Consider the following 21,953-nt stretch of genomic DNA (forward strand, 5'->3'; position numbering starts at 1 on the left):
ATTCTCAAAACACAAGTTCTTACTTAGTTTGGGAATTAATTTCTAAGTTTTATCTTATAGAGATTTACAGCAACGTAACTAGTTATTGTAGTATATTTATATTCACTTAAGAAAATACATGTAAACTAAATGTAAATAATTTTTGATGAAGAAATAAATACTTTTTGACTTTTTTGATGTCAGATGAGGAAATAAGAACTGTGGGTTCTAAAGTGCCTAAAAACATTCAGAAACCCAAATAAACTTTTCTACATTCCAAAAGCGAAATCAGGGTGGAATATTAGGTATTCTACGACGTTATTTCTACAAATATGGTAGATTTCGATTGATTAATTAATTATTACGTAACGTTACTTCTTTTGATGTTTTAGAATTTGGCCATTTCTCACAGAAGTAAAAACTAAATATATCTATAAACTAAAAGATTAGTTGCTATAGAAATAATAGTACAATATTTTAACATATTTAGACGAACAAACTGGTCTAATCAGTGCCTGATTATTTACATTTCTTTTTTATGGTATAACTCAAGGCTAACTCCTTGACGCCTCTTTTTCTTACGTAGCTCAGTGATTATCTTCAATATAACAATTTCGTCCAATATGCGAGCGACAGCAATGTTGTTGTTCAGCAATGTAAACGATAGCTTTTGTGAGGAATATTTTGTTCCTTATAATGTGGTTCTCCAATAATAATTCAAAATCCACTGATGACGAAACTATGATCGATGGCCTTCGTCCCCATTGAATCAATCAGCGGTGATTGCTGTAGTTGATGACGTTTCAATTATGTAATCTTGAACTGTGTGCTTTTTAGACATTCATGTAGATCCAAATTTGAACTGACACATACATCAAAGTGATCACTTGTGCTCAAGATTAAGTACTTGTATTTTTCTTTGAAATATATTTCCTCAAATTGAGCAGAGAAACAAACTGACCTACCAGGGTTACTATGTTCCACGATATCTATGAACTTTATTCTGTAGAACGTCATCAGCTCGTGCATAAACAGCCTTTATATCGCTGCCAAATTGGTCTGAATGATTAGGGTATATAGCTAGTTATAGTTATGTATTTTCTGTAGGACATCCATAACAGTTTTATAACTGTATACATTCAATAAGTTACATAATTTTTTAGGACATCATCATAAAATTCATACCACTAGTCACAGATATTGTCTACCGTATCTAAAAATAAAGCGTCTTCCTTGCGCCATAATATTCTAACATCCAATAACTAACTGCAGTCCGAATGCTGATTATTTAATCGTAAATTAAAGGCAAGTTTGTTTGAAAATACATTGTGCTTATTCTTACCACGACCCTACTGGGTAGATAGGTTTTCAAACGATGCTATTTATTGATACTAAATAAGGGTAAGACAATTTCTAAATAATATGTATCACTATCACGTAGTATATTCACTTGTATATATCTTCAGTGTGTACTGTGTTATGGTTTATTGTCAGTTGACATGTTCTAGTGACAATATGTTTATGACGAAGATCGAAACTAATGACTAGGTGGAACTTGGCGGCCTTTATTGCGGAATTCTGCAACGCTACAAAGAATTGGCCAAAAACTCAGCTTCTTACGGGTTTAATTAGTGCACATTTTTTTAAATCTGTCCCTAATTCATTCGTTATTTTTTTAAAGATTAACAATTTTTATTTTAATATACCAAATATTTATCCATTGTTGCCTTCCGACTACTTTTACCTTCCTTCTATCGTTTTCTTTTTTAGAGAAACGCAAGATATAAAAAAACTGATTTTTTTATTGAATTGTTCTTACTAATTACTGATTACTTTTCAGTAGCAAAACAATTTATTGTGGAGGCTAACTTCCATGGCCTGGAAGGTGTGTTGTGTTAATTATGAATTCTATTCACGTTCGGAATTGAAACTAGATTAAACTTCATTGTTACTATTAATGAATATGATCTTTTGGTACAGCCTGTAACAAAAAGCATGGCCGAAAGCAATCCTAGAAAAACAAAATATTATCAACACGAGTATTAATGAATTTATGGTAATTTTTTTATGAAAGTTGTGAAATGGGTAGCAGTACTAATAGCCGTATCACCCAGAAGGCTGATAAGATATCAAGTGATTATTTCCGGAGGTGTCACATTTCCTACATCAAAATCATAACGTAATCGATAGTAGCGTCTTCATGAAACAAGTATGAATGTGGTTTTACCTGAAATGTTGAAAGAATAGTGAATTAAGGATTGTCTGAGCGTTAGCGAAGAGGCTGAACAAATTATTTCTGTCTGCCTTTACTGTCCGCACGATACCTCAAGAACAAACAGCTCTATAGACATAAAGTTTTGCATGGAGCTTAGTTTCTATATAGACAACATTGAGTTCGAAGATGGTGCAAATTACCCTATGGAATTTAGCTGAGCGTTAGCGAACACTTTCGCTTTGTTCTTATGGGTAATCATGATAACAACGAGAAAATCGCAGAATAAATAATGTCGTAAACAAACTGAGTACAATCATACAGTATTTTAACATATAACGCTGTAACAGAATGCAGTGATCGTAAATGTAACAATGTATGGAATAGTGACGATATATATATATCGTGATCCAATCATGCATTATGATCTACGTATGCCCCTGATTCTCAGACTTTTCAACAGCCGCATGAATGGCAATTGGCGGAAGGCTATCAGATGTAGTTTCCAAACCGAAGAAAGCGAGTCATCCAACCTTTCCAGTGTTTAGCTTAGCGTTGTTTGGACAGGATCCGCAGCACAGCAGACTACTGATCAAGGCAGTCCAAGGGTTGTTCGCACATTTTACTAAGAAGGACACGTTGGACGTGCTATCGAAGATCTAGGAGTGCCACTAGCAAGTAGTACATCTCACAATTCGCCATGGAGGATAAACAGACTACTAATAAAGGTAGTCCAGGGGTTGTTCTCACGTTTTACTAAGAAGGACACGTTGTATGTGCTATCGAAGATCTAGGAGTGCCACTAGCAAGTAGCACACCTCACAATTCGCCATGGAGACTACTGATCAAGGCAGTCCAAGGATTGTTCTCACGTTTTACTAAGAAGGACACGTTGTACGTGCTATCGAAGATCTAGGAGTGCCACTAGCAAGTAGCACATCTCACAATTCGCCATGGAGGATAAACAGACTACTGATAAAGGCAGTCCAGGGGTTGTTCTCACGTTTTACTAAGAAGGACACGTTGTATGTGCTATCGAAGATATAGGAGTGCCACTAGCAAGTAGCACATCTCACAATTCGCCATGGAGGATAAACAGACTACTAATCAAGGCAATCCATGGGTTGTTCTCACATTTTACTAAGAACTACACGTTGTACGTGCTATCGAAGATCTAGGAGTGCCACTAGCAAGTAGTACATCTCACAATTCGCCATGGAGACTACTGATCAAGGTAGTCCAAGGGTTGTTCAAACATTTTACTAAAAAACTACACGTTGTACGTGCTATCGAAGATCTAGGAGTGCCACTAGCAAGTAGTACATCTCACAATTCGCCATGGAGACTACTGATCAAGGTAGTCCAAGGGTTGTTCAAACATTTTACTAAAAAACTACACGTTGTACGTGCTATCGAAGATCTAGGAGTGCCACTAGCAAGTAGCACATCTCACAATTCGCCATGGAGACTACTGATCAAAGCAGTCCAAGGGTTGTTCTCACATTTTACTAAGAAGGACACGTTGTACGTGCTATCAAAGATCTAGGAGTGCCACTAGCAAGTAGCACACCTCACAATTCGCCATGGAGACTACTGATCAAGGCAGTCCAAGGGTTGTTCTCACATTTTACTAAGAAGGACACGTTGTACGTGCTATCGAAGATCTAGGAGTGCCACTAGCAAGTAGCACATCTCACAATTCGCCATGGAGGATAAACAGACTACTGATCAAGGCAGTCCAAGGGTTGTTCTCACATTTTACTAAGAAGGACACGTTGTACGTGCTATCGAAGATCTAGGAGTGCCACTAGCAAGTAGCACATCTCACAATTCGCCATGGAGGATAAACAGACTACTAATCAAGGCAGTCCATGGGTTGTTCTCACATTTTACTAAGAAGGACACGTTGTACGTGCTATCGAAGATCTAGGAGTGCCACTAGCAAGTAGCACATCTCACAATTCGCCATGGAGGATAAACAGACTACTAATCAAGGCAGTCCATGGGTTGTTCTCACATTTTACTAAGAAGGACACGTTGTACGTGCTATCGAAGATCTAGGAGTGCCACTAGCAAGTAGCACATCTCACAATTCGCCATGGAGGATAAACAGACTACTAATCAAGGCAGTCCAATGGGTTGTTCTCACATTTTACTAAGAAGGACACGTTGTACGTGCTATCGAAGATCTAGGAGTGCCACTAGCAAGTAGCACATCTCACAATTCGCCATGGAGGATAAACAGACTACTGATCAAGGCAGTCCATGGGTCGTTCTCACATTTTACTAAGAAGGACACGTTGTACGTGCTATCGAAGATCTAGGAGTGCCACTAGCAAGTAGCACATCTCACAATTCGCCATGGAGGATAAACAGACTACTGATCAAGGCAGTCCATGGGTCGTTCTCACATTTTACTAAGAAGGACACGTTGTACGTGCTATCGAAGATCTAGGAGTGCCACTAGCAAGTAGCACATCTCACAATTCGCCATGGAGGATGAACAGACTACTGATCAAGGCAGTCCATGGGTCGTTCTCACATTTTACTAAGAACTACACGTTGTACGTGCTATCGAAGATCTAGGAGTGCCACTAGCAAGTAGCACATCTCACAATTCGCCATGGAGGATAAACAGACTACTTATCAAGGCAGTCCATGGGTCGTTCTCACATTTTACTAAGAAGGACACGTTGTACGTGCTATCGAAGATCTAGGAGTGCCACTAGCAAGTAGCACATCTCACAATTCGCCATGGAGGATAAACAGACTACTAATCAAGGCAGTCCATGGGTTGTTCTCACATTTTACTAAGAAGGACACGTTGTACGTGCTATCGAAGATCTAGGAGTGCCACTAGCAAGTAGCACATCTCACAATTCGCCATGGAGGATAAACAGACTACTGATCAAGGCAGTCCAAGGGTTGTTCTCACATTTTACTAAGAAGGACACGTTGTACGTGCTATCGAAGATCTAGGAGTGCCACTAGCAAGTAGCACATCTCACAATTCGCCATGGTGGATAAACATACTACTGATCAAGGCAGTCCAAGGGTTGTTCAAACATTTTACTAAGAACTATACGTTGTACGTGCTATCGAAGATCTAGGAGTGCCACTAGCAAGTAGAACATCTCACAATTCGCCATGGAGGATGAACAGACTACTGATCAAGGCAGTCCATGGGTCGTTCTCACATTTTACTAAGAAGGACACGTTGTACGTGCTATCGAAGATCTAGGAGTGCCACTAGCAAGTAGCACATCTCACAATTCACCATGGAGGATAAACAGACTACTTATCAAGGCAGTCCATGGGTCGTTCTCACATTTTACTAAGAAGGACACGTTGTACGTGCTATCGAAGATCTAGGAGTGCCACTAGCAAGTAGCACATCTCACAATTCGCCATGGAGGATGAACAGACTACTGATCAAGGCAGTCCATGGGTCGTTCTCACATTTTACTAAGAAGGACACGTTGTACGTGCTATCGAAGATCTAGGAGTGCCACTAGCAAGTAGCACATCTCACAATTCGCCATGGAGGATAAACAGACTACTGATCAAGGCAGTCCATGGGTCGTTCTCACATTTTACTAAGAACTACACGTTGTACGTGCTATCGAAGATCTAGGAGTGCCACTAGCAAGTAGCACATCTCACAATTCGCCATGGAGGATAAACAGACTACTAATCAAGGCAGTCCATGGGTTGTTCTCACATTTTACTAAGAAGGACACGTTGTACGTGCTATCGAAGATCTAGGAGTGCCACTAGCAAGTAGCACATCTCACAATTCGCCATGGAGGATAAACAGACTACTGATCAAGGCAGTCCAAGGGTTGTTCAAACATTTTACTAAGAAACTATACGTTGTACGTGCTATCGAAGATCTAGGAGTGCCACTAGCAAGTAGAACATCTCACAATTCGCCATGGAGGATAAACAGACTACTGATCAAGGCAGTCCATGGGTCGTTCTCACATTTTACTAAGAAGGACACGTTGTACGTGCTATCGAAGATCTAGGAGTGCCACTAGCAAGTAGCACATCTCACAATTCGCCATGGAGGATAAACAGACTACTGATCAAGGCAGTCCATGGGTCGTTCTCACATTTTACTAAGAAGGACACGTTGTACGTGCTATCGAAGATCTAGGAGTGCCACTAGCAAGTAGCACATCTCACAATTCGCCATGGAGGATAAACAGACTACTTGATCAAGGCAGTCCATGGGTCGTTCTCACATTTTACTAAGAAGGACACGTTGTACGTGCTATCGAAGATCTAGGAGTGCCACTAGCAAGTAGCACATCTCACAATTCGCCATGGAGGATAAACAGACTACTTATCAAGGCAGTCCATGGGTCGTTCTCACATTTTACTAAGAAGGACACGTTGTACGTGCTATCGAAGATCTAGGAGTGCCACTAGCAAGTAGCACATCTCACAATTCGCCATGGAGGATGAACAGACTACTGATCAAGGCAGTCCATGGGTCGTTCTCACATTTTACTAAGAACTACACGTTGTACGTGCTATCGAAGATCTAGGAGTGCCACTAGCAAGTAGCACATCTCACAATTCCCCATGGAGAATAAACAGACTACTTATCAAGGCAGTCCATGGGTCGTTCTCATATTATACTAAGAAGGACACGTTGTACGTGCTATCGAAGATCTAGGAGTGCCACTAGCAAGTAGCACATCTCACAATTCGCCATGGAGGATAAACAGACTACTAATCCAGGCAGTCCATGGGTTGTTCTCACATTTTACTAAGAAGGACACGTTGTACGTGCTATCGAAGGTTTAGGAGTGTCACTAGCATGTAGTACATCTCACAATTCGCCATGGAGGATAAACAGACTACTGATCAAGGTAGTCCAAGGCTTGTTCTCACATTTTACTAATAACTACACTTTGTACGTGCTATCGAAGATCTAGGAGTGCCAGTAGCAAGTAGCACACCTCACAATTCGCCATGGAGACTACTAATCAAGGTAGTCCAAGGGTTGTTCAAACATTTTACTAAGAACTACACGTTGTACGTGCTATCGAAGATCTAGGAGTGCCACTAGCAAGTAGCACATCTCACAATTCGCCATGGAGGATAAACAGACTACTAATCAATTCAGTCCATAGGTTGTTCTCACATTTTACTAAGAAGGACACGTTGTACGTGCTATCGAAGATCTAGGAGTGCCACTAGCAAGTAGCACATCTCACAATTCGCCATGGTGGATAAACATACTACTGATCAATGTAGTCCAAGGGGTGTTCAAACATTTTACTAAGAACTACACGTTGTACGTGCTATCGAAGATCTAAGAAGTGCCACTAGCAAGTAGCACATCTCACAATTCGCCATGGTGGATAAACATACTACTGATCAAGGCAGTCCAAGGGTTGTTCAAACATTTTACTAAGAACTATACGTTGTACGTGCTATCGAAGATCTAGGAGTGCCACTAGCAAGTAGAACGCCTCACAATTCGCCATGGAGGATGAACAGACTACTGATCAAGGCAGTCCGTGGGTCGTTCTCACATTTTACTAAGAAGGACACGTTGTACGTGCTATCTAAGATTTAGGAGTGCCACAAGCAAGTAGCACATCTCACAATTCACCATGGAGGATAAACAGACTACTTATCAAGGCAGTCCATGGGTCGTTCTCACATTTTACTAAGAAGGACACGTTGTACGTGCTATCGAAGATCTAGGAGTGCCACTAGCAAGTAGCACATCTCACAATTCGCCATGGAGGATGAACAGACTACTGATCAAGGCAGTCCATGGGTCGTTCTCACATTTTACTAAGAACTACACGTTGTACGTGCTATCGAAGATCTAGGAGTGCCACTAGCAAGTAGCACATCTCACAATTCCCCATGGAGAATAAACAGACTACTTATCAAGGCAGTCCATGGGTTGTTCTCACATTTTACTAAGAAGGACACGTTGTACGTGCTATCGAAGATCTAGGAGTGCCACTAGCAAGTAGCACATCTCACAATTCGCCATGGAGATAAACATACTACTGATCAATGTAGTCCAAGGGTTGTTCAAACATTTTAATAAGAACTACACGTTGTACGTGCTATCGAAGATCTAAGAAGTGCCACTAGCAAGTAGCACATCTCACAATTCGCCATGGAGGATAAACAGACTACTAATCCAGGCAGTCCATGGGTTGTTCTCACATTTTACTAAGAAGGATACGTTGTACGTGCTATCTAAGATTTAGGAGTGCCACAAGCAAGTAGCACATCTCACAATTCACCATGGAGGATAAACAGACTACTTATCAAGGCAGTCCATGGGTCGTTCTCACATTTTACTAATAACTACACTTTGTACGTGCTATCGAAGATCTAGGAGTGCCAGTAGCAAGTAGCACACCTCACAATTCGCCATGGAGACTACTGATCAAGGTAGTCCAAGGGTTGTTCAAACATTTTACTAAGAACTACACGTTGTACGTGCTATCGAAGATCTAGGAGTGCCACTAGCAAGTAGCACATCTCACAATTCGCCATGGAGGATAAACAGACTACTAATCAATTCAGTCCATAGGTTGTTCTCACATTTTACTAAGAACTACACGTTGTACGTGCTATCGAAGATCTAAGAAGTGCCACTAGCAAGTAGCACATCTCACAATTCGCCATGGTGGATAAACATACTACTGATCAAGGCAGTCCAAGGGGTGTTCAAACATTTTACTAAGAACTACACGTTGTACGTGCTATCGAAGATCTAAGAAGTGCCACTAGCAAGTAGCACATCTCACAATTCGCCATGGTGGATAAACATACTACTGATCAAGGCAGTCCAAGGGTTGTTCAAACATTTTACTAAGAACTATACGTTGTACGTGCTATCGAAGATCTAGGAGTGCCACTAGCAAGTAGAACGCCTCACAATTCGCCATGGAGGATGAACAGACTACTGATCAAGGCAGTCCGTGGGTCGTTCTCACATTTTACTAAGAAGGACACGTTGTACGTGCTATCTAAGATTTAGGAGTGCCACAAGCAAGTAGCACATCTCACAATTCACCATGGAGGATAAACAGACTACTTATCAAGGCAGTCCATGGGTCGTTCTCACATTTTACTAAGAAGGACACGTTGTACGTGCTATCGAAGATCTAGGAGTGCCACTAGCAAGTAGCACATCTCACAATTCGCCATGGAGGATGAACAGACTACTGATCAAGGCAGTCCATGGGTCGTTCTCACATTTTACTAAGAACTACACGTTGTACGTGCTATCGAAGATCTAAGAAGTGCCACTAGCAAGTAGCACATCTCACAATTCGCCATGGTGGATAAACATACTACTGATCAAGGCAGTCCAAGGGGTGTTCAAACATTTTACTAAGAACTACACGTTGTACGTGCTATCGAAGATCTAAGAAGTGCCACTAGCAAGTAGCACATCTCATAATTCGCCATGGTGGATAAACATACTACTGATCAAGGCAGTCCAAGGGTTGTTCAAACATTTTACTAAGAACTATACGTTGTACGTGCTATCGAAGATCTAGGAGTGCCACTAGCAAGTAGAACGCCTCACAATTCGCCATGGAGGATGAACAGACTACTGATCAAGGCAGTCCGTGGGTCGTTCTCACATTTTACTAAGAAGGACACGTTGTACGTGCTATCTAAGATTTAGGAGTGCCACAAGCAAGTAGCACATCTCACAATTCACCATGGAGGATAAACAGACTACTTATCAAGGCAGTCCATGGGTCGTTCTCACATTTTACTAAGAAGGACACGTTGTACGTGCTATCGAAGATCTAGGAGTGCCACTAGCAAGTAGCACATCTCACAATTCGCCATGGAGGATGAACAGACTACTGATCAAGGCAGTCCATGGGTCGTTCTCACATTTTACTAAGAACTACACGTTGTACGTGCTATCGAAGATCTAGGAGTGCCACTAGCAAGTAGCACATCTCACAATTCCCCATGGAGAATAAACAGACTACTTATCAAGGGAGTCCATGGGTCGTTCTCACATTATACTAAGAAGGACATTGTACGTGCTACCGAAGATCTAGGTATTCGGTAGTAAATTCGTGAGTAATTTTATTTCAGCGTAATCATGAACGTAGAAACTACACTCAATATCAGTTAATACGCTGTCTTAGCGAGGTCATGAACTTACATTTACACTCAGTATCAGTTATTATGCTATCCCAGAGTTCTTCAGGAACGTAGAAACTACACTCAGTATCAGTTATTATGCTATCCCAGAGTTATTCAGGAACGTAGAAACTACATTCAGTATCAGTTATTATCTTAGCGAGGTCGTGAATGCTATGAAAGTATCAGCTGTGTATCTTTAAAAAATATCGATGTGAGGAGATAATTTATGTTATTTGCATGAAGCTATTCAAAAATAAAAATAATTTAAAAATATTTTTGCTAAAATAATTCTTCAATTCCCCAACAAATATCTACCCATTCACTTCCCTATTTACGTATAACTCAATTTCCAAAACGATCGCTAACACTTAATGCATGTAACGTATACAAATTTTAGATGAAAATGGGTTCATTTTTAAGGATGGTATAACAATTACTTTAGCTTATGTACTGAAATATAATTAACTGTTAGTCAATTCCATGATTTTAGTCTTTGAAATAACTTTGGATCTGACGCTAGGGCCGTACAAAAGTTCGCCATGAATAGCACACCGCCTACAAAGGTGCACCCCAACCCGACATTGTTCTGGAGGCGTAGTGTATTATTCATGTATACACGCCACCCAACACCCTCTCTTCCGCCAAACTGAAATTTTCCCTATTAAATGTTAACGCTTCGGCTGAGTCAGATATTTTCCGCGATAAAATGCGATAGCGTTTCTCTCCTCTTCTCTTCCTACCCTTGTTTCTGTTTATATCTGACGCGGTTCTTGTTTCACCTTATTGGTCTTGCTTTGCTGTTTGGTAAAGTTTCAGCGGAAAGTAAGAAATGAACAGTATGAGGTGGTCAAGTCTTTGACTCTGACGTAATATAATACAACGTAGCATTCCGTCATACCACTTTCGCGTAACAGGCTTCACTGAGGTTGGATACAAAATCCAAGTATAAATCACATTTCATTCACGAGACGTCCTGCTGACAGATAGTCAAGCAGACAATCGGTAAATACGTGTTATCGTCCCCCAGCAGACCTACTGAGTGACAGGCTCACTGAGGTTGGATACAAAATCCAAGTATAAATCACATTTCATTCACGAGACGTCCTGCTGACAGATAGTCAAGCAGACAATCGGGAAATACGTGTTATCGTCCCCCAGCAGACCTACTGAGTGACAGGCTCACTGAGGTTGGATACAAAATCCAAGTATAAATCACATTTCATTCACGAGACGTCCTGCTGACAGATAGTCAAGCAGACAATCGGGAAATACGTGTTATCGTCCCCCAGCAGACCTACTGAGTGAAAGGCTTCACTGAGGTTGGATACAAAATCCAAGTATAAATCTCATTTCATTCACGAGACGTCCTGCTGACAGATAGTCAAGCAGACAATCGGGAAATACGTGTTATCGTCCCCCAGCAGACCTACTGAGTGAAAGGCTTCACTGAGGTTGGATACAAAATCCAAGTATAAATCTCATTTCATTCACGAGACGTCCTGCTGACAGATAGTCAAGCAGACAATCGGGAAATACGTGTTATCGTCCCCCAGCAGACCTACTGAGTGAAAGGCTTCACTGAAGTTGGATACAAAATCCAAGTATAAATCTCATTTCATTCACGAGACGTCCTGCTGACAGATAGCCAAGCAGACAATCGGGAAATACGTGTTATCGTCCCCCAGCAGACCTACTGAGTGAAAGGCTTCAATGACGCTCAGCCTAATGTCATGGTTGACATCACTATCACGTCTATGTAGAATGAAGTTTCATGGCAAATTTAAAGTCTACGGGTGAAATCTTTCTCGAGATATTTTGCCACACAATTTTGTTCATTAAGATAGCAGTGTTTAAATAATAAACCTAAGGAGAGTACTGCAACGCATGCATGCACTGAAATCAGACCTTATCAATTTCAACGTTCACTTTCCACTCTACGCTATGCATTTTTCTTTGTACTCTATGAATAAAAATTTCATATGTTAAAATATAATCTGATTGTACTCAGTTTGTGTACACATTTATTTATTCCACAGAATTGACACCTACTCGTATTTGGTAGTGTCAATTGTACCTAATTGACACTACCAAATACGAGTAGGTGTCAATTCTTTCTTGAGGGCAATGATAACCTCAGCGTTTTTTGCCCCTTAAATAAAAAAAAAAAAAAAAAATGATTTGTCGTTGCGTCATTGTTACCCATAAGACCATGTAAAAAATATTCGCTAACGCTCAGCCAATTCTCATAGTGACATACACCATCATCGAACTCAGCCAAATCCCATGGAACGACATGCATAATCATCAAATTCCGTGTTGCCTACAGTATATAGAAACAATGGTTTATGCGAAATTTTAAGTTTTTGTAGATCAGTTAGTTATCGAGACAATTGGTAGACACACAGACAGACAGGAAGAAGGATTCTCCAGCCCCTCGTTAACCATCAGCCAATAAACCATCACGATATCAAATTTCCGAAATCCTTTTATCACTTCAAGTCATCTTTCGTACTTCCTTTAAGTAACGAAAAACTAGCTTATAAATGTTGTTTTTGCCTACATATTTACTTTCCGAATACAGAGTCTGAGTGTACTTGCCAAAGTATTGTTAGGAACGTTCCACAGTATGTCGTTGACCTTGTGTACTTAATTATCTCTTCCAAATCACCTTCTGTCTAAATGGATCGTTATTGAGAACAACAACATTCCTTTGGATTTGACACAGGTTGTGACAAGTTATTTATGCATTCCTTATCTCAGAAAATACGTGCAGTTTCCCAAACGTTTCTCACTGTCTTTCTTTGCATAAAGTTTCACCCCACTAGTTCTTTAGGATACTCTAATAAGTAATGTACTCTACTAATAACTCCTAATAAGCCCTTCAACTCTTTAAATACTAGTCCATAACTATTTTCATTGTATAAACTTAAACCACAGCAAGCTAAGTATTGCTCCAAAGGAGTATGTTCGAAAGTCCTTTGTCCTCCCTTTTCGGTTTGACGAAGCTTGTATTAAAATACACTTGCAAGTTTGCAAGAACCTTTTTGCTGTAGACATTTTAATACATTTGGTAGAATGTATTCTTCTCAATCGTACAAGGCCCTTAGATGCTGTGTGAAAGTTATCAATTTAAAATCCACAAGGACGACAGGATATTATCTCAGAAGGAGATTCTATGTACATTCGTTATGTATTTTAAATATTTTGCTGTAGTCCTATTTCTATAAGTTTGCTGCAATCGTGAAACAATTAAGGTTTTACACCATTAACACGTGAGAGATCGCACCTTCTTCCTGGACGCAAGAGGTGACGTAAAGGCAATTTTCGCATTTCACGCTTACCGTACTTTTTATTTTTACTGTTCTATATATAACAGTAAGATCTTAAAAAAAACTACTTTAAATAGTGACTTTTCTATGGAAACAAGATAAAAATTCAGTTTAAGATAAAAAAACTAATATAAGAATATTTTTATTTTATTTTTAAATTTTAATACTTTTATGATAAAGATCATTATTAACATCACCCTGAAATCATGTGTAATAACCTAATACCGTACAATAAACACTATTATAAAAATTATTCAAACGCTAGAGGTTTGTTTTGCTAAAAAAACACAGGGTTTTGGAAAATATTCAGTTAAAATTTATTTTTCAACGTTAAAAAGCTTTTTTGAATTATTTTAGAAAATTCAATACTTTAATGATAAAAGCGCTAACAATACAAAATCATGTGTATTATAGCAATAATTACTAAAACGAAATTTAAAATATAAACATAACATTTTTCAGGTAATTTTTCAAACAAACTACAACACTGTCTATATAGACACTCAGAAGCGACTGTCATGACTTTTTTTATTAATTTTAATATCTAATATCTTACAAACATTTTAAATTAATAAAAACGCATAATTGTATAACCTCAAAAATGCTCCGCTACTCGTCACGACACCGCGATCACGATCCAACTTATTAAAAGTGTTGTATTTTAGTTAGTTGTTTACGTCACCTAACAGCATTAAAAAGTAGAAATAATAGTTGAAAAGTTTAGTTTAGTTCATGTATTGGCCTTTGGTATGATATCAGGCAGTCTGGGATAAGTTACAGAGATACTACAAATGAAATAGAAATCGTCTCGTTCCTTGACTCCGGCTCTCTTCGCGTAGGAACGTCTCGTCTCGAAGCGAGACTCTCGGCACTCAAGCGTGTTTTACGTCGTCTCGTAGCGAGATCCCTGGCACTCATAACGTTAATAGAAAATTTTCTCAAAGTATCTTGTGTCTCATTAACTGTGTTGCAGAGTATACTATTTTAAATGATCTGTAAATGAAACTTTGTACAGAAAAACGTTTTACAAGTAGCCTACTATACAATTTTCCGTAACATTTAGACTACGCGGGATGACGCGCGTCAGCAAATTGTCACATGTACATTTTTAAGTATGTAAATAAAAAGGTGTGTATTTCAAAATAAAAGTGTCTCTAATAAAGTTGAATTTATTATATATAAGTGAATGATTGTATTCATAAACCTAAAAGTTTGCATCAGGGAAAATTGACGAATTGGAAGTAGGAGGCAACTATTTGGAAAACAAGCGGTATATGATGGTCCTGTGTAGAAATATAAATAAGAGGTAAGACGAGTTCTCGGGCTGCTGATATTTTTAAACACAATAATCAACACAATTTCTAAAATTTGTACAAACTGCCGCGGGTGAGACCTCGCGGTTCATAATATAATTTTAGTTAAGAGTATATTAAATATGTTGATGTAGTGTTTCTTGTATGTCATATGAATACTCAAAATTAACCACGCAATAATTGTTACTACTTCAAACTCAAATTTATTACAGTTTTCAAATTTAAACTTTGTTCTAGTCACATTAATAAGTCAAAAACTGCTACTTCCACATTACTGGGTTTTTTATGTGATTATACTGCAGTGCATGTTTTCTTTTGTTATCGGACGTTATCTGTATCCCAATTATTCTATAATTAAGCATTGTGTAATTTACTCGTACGTTAATCGAGGTCAGTGCATTACTTCTAGCTGGTATAGGGCAGTTTTACTTGCGTTGTGTTAGTTATAAGTACAATTAAATGTTTTTAACTCTAAAAGATCGTTACTCCGCATTCATTAGTAGCTTTTGTGATACGGATGTGTTTACAGAAACCATTATAGACCTGTAACCTATCATCCAGTGCGTTCGTTGTTACCTTTCTGATTTGTTCAGTGAATAACGACGCTAATTAAATGTTGATGTTAATTCTAAAGGCCATTTATCCGTATCTTTTCATTGTTCAGTCCAACCAATAGCACATGGTGGGAAATCCCTGTATAGGACCTTACAATTTATCCTTCCGATTCTGGTTGTTACCTTCCGTAACCCGTACCTTCTCAGGATACCTTGCAGGAAGAAATATATATGGATTCTAATATTGACCAGAGCCAAAGTTATATAATTGAATGATTGCGATCTTTATTGGCTGAACCTTAGCGACATCACTCGAGGCGCTATATATGTGTATCTGTCCGTACGAGTTTGTTTTTGAAAATGAACCGACCTATAGACTTGAAATTTTTATGAAGCTTTATTTCTATGTATGTATCTATCGATAAGGTTCATGGATATGGATCTTACTTCATGGGATTTAGCTGAGCGTTAGCCTAATTATCCCAAAAGATACAACAACATCTTTTGACTTGTTTTGGCGTGTGCATGAATAGACACCAACACGGCAGTTGTGGTTTCTGACTTGTGCATGTCACAACGCTTTGGTATGTTTTGCTAACTTTAACCTAGATTGTAGTCATTAGATTAGTCATTCAATTGAATAATAGAACAGATTTCAGATTACGAAACTTAGTGTTACTGATTGTATTGTATCACTAAACGAAGGTAATTCCAGAAAAATCATGTGTCCTTTTGCTGATAGCACTAAACTTCATTTCTACACAGAGAAGAATGAGTTCTATGATGGTGCAATGTCCAACCATCGAATTTGGCTGAGTGTCTTTAAGATTACTCAGTAGACTGTGACAATTTCCTTTTTGTCCGTGGGGAGGTTTACAATTTTTTGTTTCTGTGTGGTCGTCTACTTATTTATGCGTCCGTATTGCGTACTTGTGCCATACATTCTCTCAACTCTCTCTCACTCTGTGGCCAATGCTAGAAACATAGTTGAGGTAGAGTTAATCAACAACAAATTTCCATTGATCATTCTCCACTGTTCCCATAGCATCAAATTTTATCAACTTAAAATGGTATATGATGTGGGTTTTAAGTACGTTTCTGTAAAATAAATTATGGGAAGTTGGTATTATACAGAGACCATTCTGTTCCTATCTACTACTACTACTTGTTATTACGCGATATAAGTAGGTTTATATTAGGTTATTATAAATATGTTACTTGAAGTAAAGTTGACCTTCAAGAGCACTCACGTGATCTGAGCTTGAATTTAAGAACCGTCTCTAGGGATGTCTGAAGCTCGCACTGGTGGCCAGTGGCATTTCTGACCAGTACTTTCCCAACCTGAGATCACGTACCAGATCATCCAACGTTATCTGATCGGAAATGCCCCTGGCCATCAGTACAGTCTTCAGTGGCACCCCGCACTTCTGGCAAAAGAAGAAAAACATTCCTCGAGTTAGTACCTAAATTCTAACTTAGATCACGTGACCTCTCGTAATGGTTAACTATAATTATTTCTATTTATGATACGTACGTATGTATTTACCTTCTTACATGGTGTAATGCACAAGTGGTAGACAGGTGCAGAATGGCCCCTGTATAATACCAAATTATTGAAATTATTTACTAAGAATCATCAAGTGATTCAACGGCCTTGATTGATTCACAAACGGTTAACTCGTTTTCAACCTTCCAACTTTCGTGACTCCCTCACCGAATGAGGTACAATTAACACAACTGTGTGCACAGTACCTCCGTTTCCGCATCTCTGCGTCCAGTTAGTACAACAGACATTGTACCACGCTGCGCGGTATTGTCACCAATAAGTTGTCAACACAATTTGTCTTGCCTCTCCCATTTCTTTTCAAGGCAGGCGACTCGTGTATACTGGATTTGTAACGGTATAGTTTTTATTAATAACGAGTTCCTGACGTCATCAGTCTGTTTTATAGATCCAGTCTAGCACAGCGTATTACTCGGTTCCAGTACTTCACTTCAACCTGTGTTTTGTAATGCTTATTTCAAACACAACTTTTTGCTTTTATTATTTCCTTTCTTATACATCTATTAGTTTCAACAAATATTACGTTTATACATCAATACATTTCCAAAGGGCACCCGAATCCTCTACACATATAGGTGGGAAGGGCTGATTCGATGTGAATGTTGAATTTAGCTCCAGTTCGCCTTCGTCTTCCGTGCAGCACCTGAAATCAGATTGTGTGCTGAGTTGTGCACCTGATGAGACAATGAGAATACCTCTTCACCTAACTTACACTACTTTTGTAGTCTGGGCGTCAGATCTCAGACGCTTCACTAAGCGGAAGGTGAAAAGGAGGTAAACTCGTCATTCACCATACCAACGTTAAATGTAGTAATACTAGCCTATTTACTTTAAAGTCCCACAAAACTTGATCAAGCTCATCGGTATTGAAGTAGCAGGATTACTTTTACTTCTGCAGTAGGAAGAGATTCTATTTCATCATCGACACTTACAAGGAGCGACAACAAGGTGCGTGGTGCCGCGCTTATTGTGTAGTACTAAGTGTGGGTCGAGCGTCCATATCGTGCATCAGTGACCACGACAGCAGCTGCGTGTGATCCACAGCGTGTCCATATGTGCACACGCGGCGACTTCTATACGCTCAGACGGGGATAGAATATTCAAGTGGTCGTATCTTCGCAAGCTGTAATTCAACAAACTCATAAAAATAGACTTTTTATACTATCTCATTATTTAAGTGGTAATCTTCATAATGAGTTTCTCTTTCAAGTTAGAACAGTATATTATTTTTTCTTTTATAAAATAATAGTTGGACATGTATAAAAACTCCAAAAATTCATTGTTTAAAGTTTGTTATTGATGATAGAGGGTATGAAAGGATAATAGGATTTCGGAAATTTGCCACCGTTATGTGTTACAAAATGTATAACAAAACGTTTCGAGAGTTAAAATCTATCCTCTTCACCAAGTGAGAAAATATTTTGTACATTACAATAGGTTTCATCCACTTTTCATACTTTTGTAATAATGTACTAACTATTTTCTCACCTGATGAAGGCGATAAATTTCAATCCTCGAAACGTCGCGTCATGTTATACATTTTGTAAGATATAAAAATGGTAAATGTCTGGTCCTACCATCCTATTTAACACCCGTAAATTTTAACACTCTAGATACGCTAATTGAAAATTCAAAACAAGCTTTGAGAAAATTGTAACATTTTCTCAAATATTTCATTACGTAAGAAAGTTGCTTGTATTTTGATCTACATAGATGATAAATTGAGGAACTACGACAAGCAAATACCATATTCCAGACGAACTAAATGTTTGCAGAAATGTACTTCCACTAAAACAAAATGTACCTAAAAAGTGTCATAAAGTAATAATGATTTCTAAAGAAATTATTGCAGTTATCGTTGTAAATTCGTACTGCGAGTGCGTCATAATATTCTCAAATCACTCTTTTGTTATCTTGAACTTTATGACCATATAAGGTCTTCCCATTAAACATAAATACATGCCATACTAAATAAATTATGCTTCAATTAGTTATTATTTTAATTGGATTGTTTTTGAGAATAAAATATTAGATTTTACAAAGATATTATTCGTATGTGTTAATAGTATAACAGAATTTATACATTATCGCATAAATTTTATAAAGTAATAATTTAAAAACATTATTATATTGAACATGACTATGAAGTAAAACATAGCTTAGTTTTGAATTATGGAGAATTATATATATATATCGAAGATCCGGGTTCGATTCCCGGCGGAGCAAGTACTTTTTGCGATTCAATGTTTATTGAAATTAAATAAGGCTATTGCCATTTATAAAAAATTTTTATATATATATATATATATATATATATATATATATAAGGCTAGTGGGGAGATTTTTGCATGTTTTGGGTCAGGCTACTTGGTGGCAGCTGAGGAGAAACAATCGCTGTCTCTTTTTATACGTTTTAAAATTTTGTTTTGAATTATAGCTCGTTAAGACGAAAAAATATTTACAAAACTATGTATGTCATTCCAAGAAGGTTTCGAATCGTTAAAGGTATAATATTTTATGTTTAATATATTGTTTGAATACAGAGAAATAAACAGATTACATGTTTACAGTATTTATTAGAAAGATAATTATGAAAGTTGTGTTTTAAAGGGGGATTTGAACAAATACAACCAATAAAAACCGATATGTCATCATCAACATCAACATCGTCGAGTACAAAATGTCCACTCTATACACCAACTTATATAAGCACGTATTTAAGGCGAATACAAATTCACACTAGGTGTGATAAATGTAATTAGTAAATGAGGTAGAGCTTTGTTGCTGTCTAAGATTACTTGGTTCATAGCAATCTTCATTAATTAATTACCATATAAACAAACGTAAATCTTGCAATTTTTAGAAGTGTCTTGCAATCAAAGGAAATTCAGTTCTTAATGTCTTATAAGATCTAAAATCCACCTACCATTTCCAAATGTATCTTTTTGGTGTCATATTTTGCAAACTCTTAGATCACAGTATTCCTTTGTGCCCATACCCTGATAACTGAACTTCCTGAAGTAAATTCGTTTTCTGATGAATTGAGCAAACAAACTACTCTCTGAATGATGAAGTTGTGTGATTCGGGAATTTTAACTACCCATTTATATCCTGGGTAGTTTTGATTTTTATGAGGGATGCGAGAAGGAACTTATATCCACTTTTCAGATTTTATGATTAATTTTCATGATAAATTTGATAGATTTTTATGATTAATTGAATTTCTCGAGTGTTCAAAGACATGAACAGACACAGTAATGTTCATAGTGGGTTTCCAAACATATTCAGTACAAGGGAGAGAAGGTTGTACATTTGATTGTATTAGTTGCGCAAGACATATATCATTCGTACGGACGGGTCATGCTGAGGTCCAGTGGATTATTTTCAGTTAGTACTGAGGTACGGCGCTAGAGCTGCGCCACACTTTGTTAAATCAAATCAAATTTTTCATTGTTCATTAACAATACAGAATGGCATGGAATACTGTCATATTCGTATAATATTTATACAAACGATATTTCATGTACTATTATTTATACACGCCAGCTGAAATTCAATCATATCTTAAATAAGTTAACGTGGTTATTGAAAATACAATTTAATAAACCTGAGTTGTGAGAGGTAAGCCCCCCAAGAATTCCTCTAAGGTATAAAACGCTCTGTTCATGAGATAATTATTTGGTCCGAACGCTCAATATCAATTCTTGTCTGATTTGTAAGTAATACAGTACCATGAGTTCCTTAACTATATTTGCGTTCGAAACAGACATTTCAAACTCCTAAATGTTTATAATTATTAGCCAGTACAGTTTGTGTCCGTTGAAGAATGAACAAAAACTGATTAAGAAAAGTTCCGTATACGATTTCTACAGGATAGAAGTGGTTAGTAAAGTATATCACTTAAACATAACCCAGGGTCCGATTGAAGACCTGCAACAGTGACCTAGATATTTTATGACATCAGAAATAAAACAAAACCGTCCAACACGATCTGTGGCTACGGATCCGTGTCATTACCGCTCGATAACCGCAGACGGAGCACTTTCTAGCTATCCCGGGGAGGAAGCGGCCGTTTAGCGAGAGCGTTTGCAGGCGCGGCGACGAGATCGAGTCAGCATCTGCTTGCAACTGGAGCGTCGACGGCACAATGGATCGTGGAGGCAGCGCCGAGGAAAGTCATAATTGAGGGTTCCGCTGACTACAATATCCAGAATGGCTCAAATTAACGCTTCGCTCGGATCTAATTGTGAGCCAGACGGGACGGCGGAGCGACCTTGTCAGATACGTAGTTGGAAAGTGAAACCCTTTCGATCATTGTCGAGAAATTTGATGTCCTCCAGCTGAGTTCTATCTCTTCGTGTCTGTGATCCTTGACTGTTCACAAGTGGGTGAGAAATTTTCTGGATACGACATGACGATTAGCACCTCAGTGGTAATGTATAACTGTAACATTCTTTCTTTCATTGGAGCTAATCAATTACTATACCCTGTACGGTGAAGCATGACCCCTGTAGAGGTAGGCTCACAAAACCGGAGTAACACAGTCAAGTTCCGAGTGTGCGTGCAATAGTGCTTACTATAGTACTGGTAAATAGGAATTGCGCCTGAACTATGGTATGTTCACACATACAAACAAGCGCGCGCGCGGGCACGCACGTGCACAAGCGCAGGGGATTAGGCCGGCCGTATTTCCGCCATGTTAGTCACCTAGTGCATTTCCTCAATTAAATACAGATTTTCTCATTTGTAGTATTATTTTAAAATTATTATTATTATTACACTGCTGTGTATTTATAGATTGTAAACAAACACGACTGAAATTGTGGCAGATTATTGCTG

General features: G+C 38.3%; 1 protein-coding gene across 2 annotated transcripts in view; it reads left to right on the top strand.

The window, feature by feature from the left end:
- LOC124366473 (transmembrane ascorbate-dependent reductase CYB561) overlaps positions 1–21,953 on the top strand; it is a 143,711-nt gene that overhangs the window by 93,813 nt on the left and 27,945 nt on the right. The window lies entirely within an intron of this gene.

Source organism: Homalodisca vitripennis, chromosome 7 (assembly GCF_021130785.1).
Source record: "Homalodisca vitripennis isolate AUS2020 chromosome 7, UT_GWSS_2.1, whole genome shotgun sequence".
Taxonomy (NCBI): Eukaryota; Metazoa; Arthropoda; class Insecta; order Hemiptera; family Cicadellidae; genus Homalodisca; species Homalodisca vitripennis.